At 40.2% G+C, this 11,956-nt stretch overlaps 1 pseudogene; it reads left to right on the top strand.

Moving 5' to 3' along the window:
* The first annotated feature begins 643 nt into the window (after positions 1–643).
* LOC120724766 lies at positions 644–10,554 on the top strand (annotated as a pseudogene).
* The last annotated feature ends 1,402 nt before the right edge of the window (positions 10,555–11,956 follow it).

The raw sequence follows: 11,956 nt of genomic DNA, 5'->3' as shown, positions 1-11,956 counted from the left end.
TGCCTGCTAGCATCTTGTGCCCTGCTGTTATGTCCTGCATTGTCTCAGGGGCATCTTTACACAGTCTACACCTGGGATCTTGCCTGTTGTGATAGACCCCAGCCTCTATGGATCTTGTGCTCAGAGCTTGTTCCTGTGCTGCCATGATTAGTGCCTCTGTGCTGTCTTTCAGTCTGGCTTTGTCCAGCCACTGGTAGGATTTCTGGATGTCAGCCACTTCCTCTATCTGCCGGTGGTACACACCATGCAGGGGCCTGTCCTTCCATGATGGTTCCTCCTCTTCCTCCTCTTTCTTGGGTTGGGGCCTTCTACCTGATGTGTTAGTGGATGTTAATGTCTGATCCTGGACTGTGGTGCTGACACTCACTCTTTCCTTCCACTTAGCATACAGCTTCCGGGTGCTGGACTTGGAGTGAAACCCTTCATGCATGGTCAGGAGCTTCGTTGTCTTGTATATATATATATATATACATCTGTCATGTTTGCAGTCTTGCCAGATAGATAGATAGATAGATAGATAGATAGATAGATAGATAGATAGATAGATAAAACGGCCATGGCAACCCTGAATTTTAATGCTAAAATCTACCAAAAATGAAAACTATTATTACGTTTTTAACAGATATACTCACTTCTGTCAAAAATTATTCTAACATCCAAGTAGATATTTTTATTCTGTGTTTAATTTATTTTGTTGGTTTGTTAATGTTTTTCCATTTATTTTACAGACCAAAGTATCAACTGCAACGTTAATGATTTACTATTTCTTTCATAGAGGACCTTTGCTCTGTTACTGTCACACCTTGTATTATATGCTGCACAGTACAGGACTGAAATTTGGCAGACAACGCAAAAAGCACTAAGTCTCTGGGCTCTCAGTACAAAGAACTCATAGAAGAGAATTAGTTTCACAGCCATGGGGATATTAGATGTCTTTCTCCAATCGTTCAGTTCTGCTTTCTTGTTGGGGGCACTGACAGTCATCCTCCTTGTCTATTTCATCGTCACTCCAAGCTTCAATTCTCAAAAAAAACAAAAGGGTCCTCCAGGACCCAGACCACTTCCTGTGCTGGGGAACCTGCTGCAACTGGACCTGAAAGGACCTTACAAAACATTGCTGGAGGTAGGAAAGTAATTGAACTATGTTGCAGATACAGTTCTTCAGGCAGCTTTTTAGCTTTGGTTTCTTTGATTCGTGTGAAAATATGAAAATATTCTGTTCTTAGTTATCCAAGAAATATGGATCAGTCTTCACGGTCTATCTGGGACCTAAAAAGGTGGTGGTCCTAGCAGGATACAAGACAGTGAAGCAGGCACTTGTAGACTATGATGATGTGTTTGGAGACAGAAGCCCAACGAAACTTGCGCATGAATTAACCAAAGAGCATGGTAAAGGAATAAAAAAAATTTTTTTTATCTTTTAGCTTTTTTTCTATTTTGGTACTGTCAAACTAAAATATGACCACTCTCAGGAGTTCTGTGGTCCAATGGTGACTCATGGAGAGAAATGAGACGCTTTGCATTGACTAAACTGAGAGACTTTGGAATGGGCAAGAGAGCATGTGAGGACAAAATAATAGAGGAATGTCAACATCTCATTGAAGTATTTAAGAAATTTAAAGGTAAAAAATTATCACATTTGTTTGAACTGAATTGAATTAATGGTCCAATTACATATACTGACTGTATGTGTTTGCTTTGCTACAGGAGAAGCGTTTGATACAACCCAATCAATTAACTGTGCAGTCTCTAATATTATCTGCTCCATCGTCTATGGCAGCAGATTTGAATATAATGATCCAGAGTTTACGTCTCTGGTAGATCGAACAAACAGATTTGTCAGACTCAGTGGAAGTCCCTCAATACAGGTATTGATTCCTACTTTGTGACACTTATGGAGTTACAGATTTTTTCAAGGTACAACTCAATAACCTTTGTAAATGAAAAATGGTATTTTATGTACAGATGTATATTTGATGATTCACAGATGTATGAAATGTTTCCATCAATCCTGAAGTGGACTGCTGATAGGAACGAAGGGTTCAAACTGGCTGCTGCCAATAAAATGCAAAACCGTGCCTTCTTCCATCGCTTAAAAGAGACTCTGAACCCACAGATGTGCAGAGGCTTTGTAGATGCCTTTCTGGTCCGCAAAGAAAATCTTGAGGTTGGACTTTCTATTATCTTTCAACTTTGTGTTCAGGAATAAACAACTTAAACTGATGGTGAAACTGTGCCTTATCCTGGTCAGCTATGGTTAAGACAAAACAACTGTGTTGCATCCTAATACCTTTATCACCCAGCAGATGTATGCGAACACTATTGATCATTTGTAATTCTTCTGGTGTATGTTACATCCTCGTTACTGTTCGGTGCCTTGACACTTCTTTTTCTACTGTCCAACCCCCATCCAACTTTGGGATTAGAATGATTTGAGTGACTTTGCTGTTAAATTTCTATGTGCAGGAATCTGGGATTACCAAAAGTCACTTCCATGATGAAAACCTTCTGATAACAGTCATGAATCTGTTTGCTGCCGGCACTGAGACAACATCAACTACACTGAGATGGGGACTTCTGCTTATGGCCAAATATCCAAAGATACAGGGTGAGGAGCTCAAATAATCCACAACTTGAATACACTCTTTTACTGGAAATCACATGACACATGTCACAAGAGCAATATCACAATAAGCATACATTTATCAAATATACTGGAGTGTTATTGTCAGTGTAACACAAGTGTAATGTGTCCACTGTTCTCGTTTAGACTCCAGAGGATTCTAATAGGGATGAAATTCAATTACTGTTACTTTTATACTCTAGATGAGGTCCAGGAGGAGCTGAGAAGGGTCATAGGAGATCGACAGGTGCAGGTTGCTGACAGGAAAAACCTTCCCTTCACTGATGCCGTCATCCATGAGATACAGAGACTGAGCAGCATCATCCCCACTGCACTTCCTCACAAAACCACCCGAGACATCACTTTTCAGGGTCACTTTATTGAGAAGGTAAGACTAATTGTTATCTATTCGAATCTGCTCGGCATCAAGCCATGTTTTGAGATAATGTAACTACATCCTGGGTCGTCCTGCATTAACTTTGAGTTGAGGTGCCAAAGTTCTAAAGCTACAAAAAACCTAAGTGCAGACACAAAGAGTAAGCATGAGTGGGAACAGTTGTTATCAGTTTACTGAGTGCACAAAACAGAAGCTTGATGCCATCTTGGACGGGCAATCACAGGAATACGGGAAAGTTTGAAACTGAATCCAAATCAAAAGTATGTGCTGTTTTTATGTGTTGTCTTAGTACGTTTTGTACTTTGTGCATCTCTGAAATCAGCTGTTATCTGCAGGGAACCACAGTGTTTCCTCTCTTGACATCTGTCCTGCATGATCCAAGTGAGTGGGAGAGGCCTCACAGCTTTTATCCTGCTCATTTCTTGGACAAAGAGAAAAAGTTTGTCAAGCGAGATGCCTTCATTCCATTTTCTGCAGGTTTGTGAGCTCAGCCATTACCACTGAGGTACATCTCTTCACAGGACAGTTGATTATTATTCATCTCTTGCAGGTCGCAGGATTTGCCTCGGAGAGAGTCTGGCCAGGATGGAGCTCTTCCTCTTCTTCACCACCCTCCTGCAGCGTTTTCGTTTCACTCCTGCACCTGGAGTTTCAGAGGATGAATTGGATCTGACTCCAGCTGTGGGTTTTACACTCAGCCCTTCGATTCACAAATTATGTGCTGTTTCCCAAATGTGAGGAAGAGATGGTCTTTATAAGCTTTTGTTGTCCTGTGAAAAGGCTCCAGTCAATTTTTAGCAGAATATTTTCTTGTGTCCTTAATCATTATTAGTCCTTTATTTATCCAGGTAAAAAAAAATCTCATTGAGATTAAAAATCTAATTTCCAAGAGAGACCTGGCATCATGGCAACAATTTCAGACTCACTGACATGATTTACAAAATGTTTAGTTCAATTGTTCCTTTAGTTTCAAGGTGATTTTATTAGCCCCATCTCATGTAGGTAAAGATTGCCTGTTGGCTTTAAAGTAGTCTCTGAATAGCTGTCTTTAAAGTTTTCACTGACAATAAAGGCAGAATGTTTTGATTACTTAAAAATGCTACACCAGCCATGTATCGCTCTCTCGCTTGCTCATAAAGATGTAAGATGTTAAACATTTTCCTCCACAATAAAGATCAAATGCTGCATCAGTGCATGTCATGCTCATTACTGCCCCCTCAAGAAAGAAGACACCCTCAGTTTTCTTAGTAAGTACCGCCATGCCACGCCCCCTGGTGGTTGGAGAAGTTTACAGATGGGTTGACAACACATTATTGTTACATTGTTGGTCTTCCATGTGACCTCTTTAGAGAGAAGAAGAATGTCTGAAAGGGACTGAAATATATATCAATGTTTATTTGTACAGATGAATTGTTTTTTCATAATTTTGGGGGGCTAATTAATGGTTACCAGAACCTTTGGGCCATTTTCTATCTGTCCGCTTCACTTTTTCATTTAGTGATAAGAAAAACTAATGACTCACACTTGTAGCTGTCTAAGTCACCCATAATTAAAGTGTATTCAGTTCATCTTGACGTAGTTTTTTCAGCGGGAGAAGCATTTCATCCAAGTGACTTCTTCAGTCTTAGCTGAATGCAGGTTTCTCCAACCTTATTGCTTCTCTTAGATATTGCCACTTTATTTACCTGCTGCCCTTGTTGTTAGGAAACCTGCTTTGCTACCCAGTCACTTTGGCCAAAACTGCTTGGTTACCCGTTTTATCCTACACTCAGCTATGTCGGATAAAAAATTATTTACCGTACTTTCTGATTTATGACATAGTCTTATAGAAAAGCATAAAATATAAATGCTCTTTACATTTATCATATATTCAACTCTAAAAGTCAATACAAAAAAATGAGCTTCAGTTTCAAATAATGTTAAAATATAGTAAAAAAAAAATGCTGCACTTTAAAGTGTTACACAATTAATTGTGTTGATATCAGGTACACACATATATACGTGTTTTATTATTATTATTTTTTCATCCTGAAAATATAATATTGACACAGACCAAAGTACTAACTGCAACATTAATCATTTACTCATTCATAACCACAGAACACTGTTTGCACTGTTTATCCCTGTGCAGTGTCTTTCACAGTCACTGAGTTTTCAGTGCAAGTAACAGAGTGTATATTTTACTTGAAAACCATGGGGATATTAAATGTTTTTCTTCAGGCCTTCAGTTCTACCTTCTTGTTGGGGGCTCTGACAGTCCTCCTGCTCATCTATTTAATCTCCTCTGCTAGCTTCAGTACCCAGGATCCCCCAGGACCCAGACCACTTCCCTTGTTTGGGAACTTGCTTCAGATGAACCTGAAAAGACCCTACAAAACATTATTGGAGGTGAGGTAAAGCTATTGGGCTGCTTTTCTTTAAGGCTGACTTGTAAATTCAGCTTTCCATGCAGCTCTTACAACTTCCAGGGTCTCTCTAATGTGTGTTAAAATATCAACATATTCTGCCCTTCTTAGCTGTCCAAGAAATATGGATCAGTCTTCACTGTCTGTCTTGGACCCCAAAAAGTGGTGGTGCTGGCAGGATACAAGACAGTGAAGGAGGCACTTGTTGACTATGATGAAGTGTTTGGAGACAGAGATCCAATTCTAATTGTGCATCAAATGAACCATGGATATGGTAATAAAAAAAAAAAGGCTATAACCACATCATGTGTCACATTACCTTTTAGATCTCTTAAATTATTATTATTTAAACTCTATACACACTTCATTACAGGGGTTGTGTGGTCCAACGGTGATTCATGGAAGGAAATGAGGCGCTTTGCACTGACTAACCTGAGAGACTTTGGGATTTGATTGGCAAGAGAGCATGTGAGGACAAAATTATCGAAGAATGTCAAAAACTGCTTGAAGTTTTTAAGAAATTTAAAGGTAAGATTTGTTTAATTAAAAAATGTAAATGACTTTAATTAACATTACATTAATTTGACTGTTATTTGTTTCTCACTCCTTTCATTTGTCTTGTCACAGGAGAAGCTTTTGATACAAACCAAAGATTATCATATGCAGTCTCTAATATTATCTGCTCCTTTGTCTATGGAAGCAGATTTGAATATAATGATCCAGAGTTTACGTCTCTGGTAGATCGAATGAGCAGAGGTGCTAAACTTTTGGGTTCTCCTTCAGTACAGGTAATTTATACAGTACATAAGTACATAAAGTATCAGTTGTTGCAAAAGACTTTTTAGTTACTGATGGTTATATGATTTTTGACAGATGTACAACATGTGTCCAGCGCTCTTCAGTTGGACTGGTGCCAGGAAGGAACTGCTCAAAATGTCTGCTACCAGTAGCAAACAAAACCTTGCCATCTTCAGTCGTTTAAAAGAGACTCTGAACCCACAGATGTGCAGAGGCTTTGTGAATGCCTTTCTGGTCCTCAAGCAAACTCTGGAGGTTGGCATCTCTATCACTTGTCAATTTGGTAGTCTGAAATTTATTTATTTTTTTCCCCGCCTGTCCCGTTTGGTTCCTTTGCCATCAGAATTATTGTCTAAAAGCAAAGAAAGATGCCCAACGGATTTACTTTGGGCTGAAATTATTAACTGAAGGCTGAAGCTGTGCACATTGCTGCTTAACTATGGTGAAAAGAAAACAAATACAGTGGGGCAAAAAAGTATTTAGTCAGCCACCGATTGTGCAAGTTCCCCCACTTAAAATGATGACAGAGGTCAGTAATTTGCACCAGAGGTACACTTCAACTGTGAGAGACAGAATGTGAAAAAAAAATCCATGAATTCACATGGTAGGATTTGTAAAGAATTTATTCGTAAATCAGGGTGGAAAATAAGTATTTGGTCACCTCAAACATGGAAAATCTCTGGCTCTCACAGACCTGTAACGTCTTCTGTAAGACGCTTTTCTGTCCCCCACTCGTTACCTGTATGAATGGCACCTGTTTGAACTCATCATCTGTATAAAAGACACCTGTCCACAGCCTCAAACAGTCAGACTCCAAACTCCGCCATGGCCAAGACCAAAGAGCTTTCGAAGGACACCAGGAAAAGTATTGTAGACCTGCACCAGACTGGGAAGAGTGAATCTACAATAGGCAAGCAGCTTGGTGTGAAAAAAATCAACTGTGGGAGCAATCATCAGAAAATGGAAGACATACAAGACCACTGATAATCTCCCACGATCTGGGGCTCCACGCAAGATCTCATCCCGTGGGGTCAAAATGATAATGAGAACGGTGAGCAAAGATCCCAGAACCACACGGGGGGACCTGGTGAATGACCTGCAGAGAGCTGGGACCAAAGTAACAAAGGTCACCATCAGTAACACACTACAACGGCAGGGAATCAAATCCCGCAGTGCCAGACGTGTTCCGCTGCTGAAGCCAGTGCATGTCCAGGCCCGTCTGAAGTTTGCCAGAGAGCACATGGATGATACAGGCAGAGGATTGGGAGAATGTCATGTGGTCAGATGAAACCAAAGTAGAACTTTTTGGTATAAACTCAACTCGTCGTGTTTGGAGGACGAAGAATACTGAGTTGCATCCCAAGAACACCATACCTACTGTGAAGCATGGGGGTGGAAACATCATGCTATGGGGCTGTTTTTCTGCCAAGGGTACAGGACGACTGATCCGTGTTAAGGACAGAATGAATGGGGCCATGTATCGTGAGATTTTGAGCCAAAACCTCCTTCCATCAGTGAGAACTTTGAAGATGAAACGAGGCTGGGTCTTCCAACATGAAAATGATCCAAAACACACCGCCCGGGCAACAAACAAAGGAGTGGCTCCGTAAGAAGCATTTGAAAGTCCTGGAGTGGCCTAGCCAGTCTCCAGACCTCAACCCCATAGAAAATCTGTGGCGGGAGTTGAAAGTCCGTGTTGCTCGGCGACAGCCCCAAAACATCACTGCTCTCGAGAAGATCTGCATGGAGGAATGGGCCAAAATACCAGCTACTGTGTGTGCAAACCTGGTAAAGACCTACAGTAAACGTTTGACCTCTGTTATTGCCAACAAAGGTTATGTTACAAAGTATTGAGTTGTATTTTTGTTATTGACCAAATACTTATTTTCCACCCTGATTTACGAATAAATTCTTTACAAATCCTACCATGTGAATTCATGGATTTTTTTTTCACATTCTGTCTCTCACAGTTGAAGTGTACCTCTGGTGCAAATTACTGACCTCTGTCATCATTTTAAGTGGGGGAACTTGCACAATCGGTGGCTGACTAAATACTTTTTTGCCCCACTGTATGCTGTGCCCCAGTAGAGTCAATATAAGAACAAAGTACACCCTGTGTCAGTTTTAAGGGAATTAGATTTACTGGCATTTTATTGTTGCACGTCTGCAGGAATCTGGGATTACCAACAGTCACTTCCATGATGATAACCTTTTGATGACAGTAATGAACCTGTTTGCTGCTGGCACTGAGACAACATCAACTACACTGAGATGGGGACTTCTGCTTATGGCCAAGTAGCCAAAGATTCAGGGTGAGGAGCCTGAATAATCCACAACTTCAATGCGCTAATGAAATCAAATGACTGTAACAAAATCAAATAAATAATGTCACCTTCATTTACAGCCGTTTCAAAAATTAAGATTTCAAAGGACTCTATTTTTGTAGTGAATCAGAAGAGCCAACTCCCATCGAGTGAGAGCCCCACTTTATTTTAACAAAGTTTGTTGTGTTGCCACAGTATTTAACTGTCTTCCCACATACGTCACACACAGCACAATTTCTATGCTGAACGTAAATGCAGTTACGATCTGTGAACAAAGTCAAGATTGTGTGTTTTGTGGTCTAATGTTTTGTGCCTTGGGTTTCTCATTGGCTCACACTCTTGCTGGTATGGCAATAGTACCGCTTACAACCACAAAGCTCTCCAGAGAGTGGTGCGGTGTGCTGAAAGGATAATTGGAGGTGAGATTCCCTCCCTCCAGGACATCTACAAGAAGTGGTACCTGAGGAAAGCGGGGAGGATCATCAAAGACTCCAGTCACCCCAGTCATGACCTTTCAAACTACTTCCGTCTGGCAGGAGGTACTGCAGTATCTGGTCCCGAACCAGCAGATTCAGGGACAGCTTTTTTTTATCAGGCCACCAGACTCCTGAACAGTGACACTTCATAGGCACCTCACTCTTACCTACCGGAACTTCAACACTATACACACCATATTGTAGAAATATGCCATTTCTTTTGCACAATATTCAAACTGTTGACCTCTATATATTTTACATAGATGTATATACACGCACACACACATATATGGTAAATGGACTGATTCTTATATAGCACTTTTCTACTCTCCCGGAGTACTCAAAGCGCTCAAATTCAATTATTGTTACTTTTATACTCCAGATGAGGTCCAGGAGAAGCTGACGAGGGTCATAGGAGACCGACAGGTGCAGATTGCTGACAGGAAAAAACTTCCCTTTACTGACGCCGTCATCCATGAGATACAGAGACTGAGCAGCATCATCCCCACTGCACTTCCTCACAAAACCACCCAAGACATTCCTTTTCAGGGTCACTTTATCATGAAGGTAAGACTACATAACACACCTGTGCTTAAAAAACCTGACCTGCACAAAGCCGCCATGTGGGAGAAAATATAACTGCATCCTGGATTGTGTATGATCATTTTGTGTAAGGGTGATGGTTTGGTAGTGCAGGTAGGAAAACATAAATGCAGATAAAATACATGTAAATACAAGGTGGGAACAGGTTTTAGCAGTCTGTATATTGTAATTTGTGCAGGGAACCACAGTGTTTCCTCTCTTGACATCTGCCCTGCATGATCCCAACGAGTGGGAGAGACCACATAGCTTTTATCCTGCTCACTTCCTGGACAAAGAGAAAAAGTTTGTCAAGCGAGATGCCTTCATTCCATTTTCTGCAGGTTTGTGAGCTCAGCCATCACTGTTTAGTTTACATCTGCTGACAGGACAGCTGAAGTAGTTCTTTGATTGTCTATTACAGGTCGCAGGGTTTGCCTCAGAGAGAGTCTGGCCAGGATGGAGCTCTTCCTCTTCTTCACCACCCTCCTTCAGCATTTTCGTTTCACCCCTGCACCTGGAGTTTCAGAGGATGAATTAGATCTGACTCCAGCTGTGGGTTTTACTCTCAGCCCTTTGCCTCATAAACTGCGAGCTATTTCCCGTATGTAAGGAAACTGTATTTGAACGCTGAATCAGTCTTCTCTGAATCACGTTATTGTTTCATGACATACAAGTAATCGTAATAGATTCTGGAAAAAAAATGGATTAGGTAAAGGCTTCTTTGGAAATATAAGAGTTTGCAAAGCCAGAGCTGACCTCTGGGCCATAGGTTTGATATCGATCCTTTTTGTACAGCTCCATCACATGAATCTAAGGCTACGTTCACATTGCAGGCGAAAGTGCATCAAATGCGACTTTTTTGACCCTATGCAACCCATATACGATCATGGTATGACAGTTTGAACAGCACAAATCTGATATTTTCAAATCCGACCTGGGTCACTTTCGTATGCGCATGTGGGCCGCTTTGAGGGTTCACACTAGAGCGCGTTTGCTGTCACATTTTATTTGTAGTGTGAACAAGCAGACAAAAAAATCAGATTTGATCAAAAAATCGGGTATTGAGCATTAAGACCTGCAGTTTGAACATAGCCTAAGTGAGCATTTTCTCCTGGAAATGGAGTCTCCAATGAGTTTTTTCATAAGTTGGTTGATTGTTTTGCTCAACATGTTCACTGTAACTTAAAAATGTTGCACAAGCACATGTTAATCTCTCTCTTGTTCATGAAGATTTAATATTTTCTTCATTTTCTCCACAATAAAGTTGAAATATTAAAATGAATACACCCCACACATCATTTCCTTCCTCACTCCACCAGTCTTCTCAGCAAGTCTTCTAAGTGTCTATGTTTGACCAGCTGGAATATAAAACACAAAGAACTTTCATACAGACCTGTTTCCCATTTAATCTTTAATGTAACTGTAATGCTACTGGCCCTCTGATGATTTTCCTTTTATGTCAAAATGGAGTCTTTTTATGAGTAAATCAAGCCAAATAGGTGTGGAATAATTTTACACTATTCTACAATCCATCATGTTTAGGGAGTCAGTACTATATGGGAGGCGACATCCATATAGTACTGTGCAGAAGTCTTGAGCCACCTCTGATTTCTGTATATTTTGCTTCCAAAAAGCAACACTTTCTTGTCTTGTCAAAAGTGCTCCTTAGCAATAGTGCAGAGAGATGGATCTAGACCTTCAGTTCATTCATCTGGTGTTTGCTGAAGTGGCATCAGACGTGCTGTCAGTGGAAGGTGGTTGTCAAGAAGCCATTCTTATAAAAGAGAAAACGACTAAGGTGTGCCAAATTGTTTGTGTGCTGTAACAAACAATTTGTCCATAAGGTGGAGTTCTAAGTCAAGTTACGTTACTACTGCAAATGTAGCAGCCCATTATTCATATTGCTGCGTCGAGTGCCACAAAAATATCACACATAATATGACACTTTTTATTAAAAAAAAACAACAGGTCCTGTATATTATTGTGCCACACATCTAATGCTAGGTGGGAGGTTTTCACGTGTCTACTTTGTTTCTAGTATGTTTCACATATAATTGTAACATCAGTAAAAAATAATAATAATATTTTTTTTGTTATTTAAAAAAATGCATTCATTATTGACAGTTGGAAATCACAATAAAACTGATAACTCTATATTATGGGATGTGTGTGGTTATAAATTTATGCCATTAGAATAATTTGACTGTAGTCTATTTGCTTAGGTTTCTTCCAATGTATTTAAACTCATTCTTACTAAGAAAAAGCGTCCAGCCCCTAAAACAATATATTCCAAATCAACAGTTATAACAAGTGGAAGAAAATCCAATTTGTTGCAGATCTATCACTTGTTG

Source organism: Simochromis diagramma, unplaced genomic scaffold, assembly GCF_900408965.1.
Source record: "Simochromis diagramma unplaced genomic scaffold, fSimDia1.1 OVJJ01000802.1, whole genome shotgun sequence".
In the NCBI taxonomy this organism is placed as follows: domain Eukaryota; kingdom Metazoa; phylum Chordata; class Actinopteri; order Cichliformes; family Cichlidae; genus Simochromis; species Simochromis diagramma.
The sequence above is the reverse complement of the archived record's forward strand: the minus strand, read 5'-3'. Positions and strand labels throughout refer to the sequence as shown.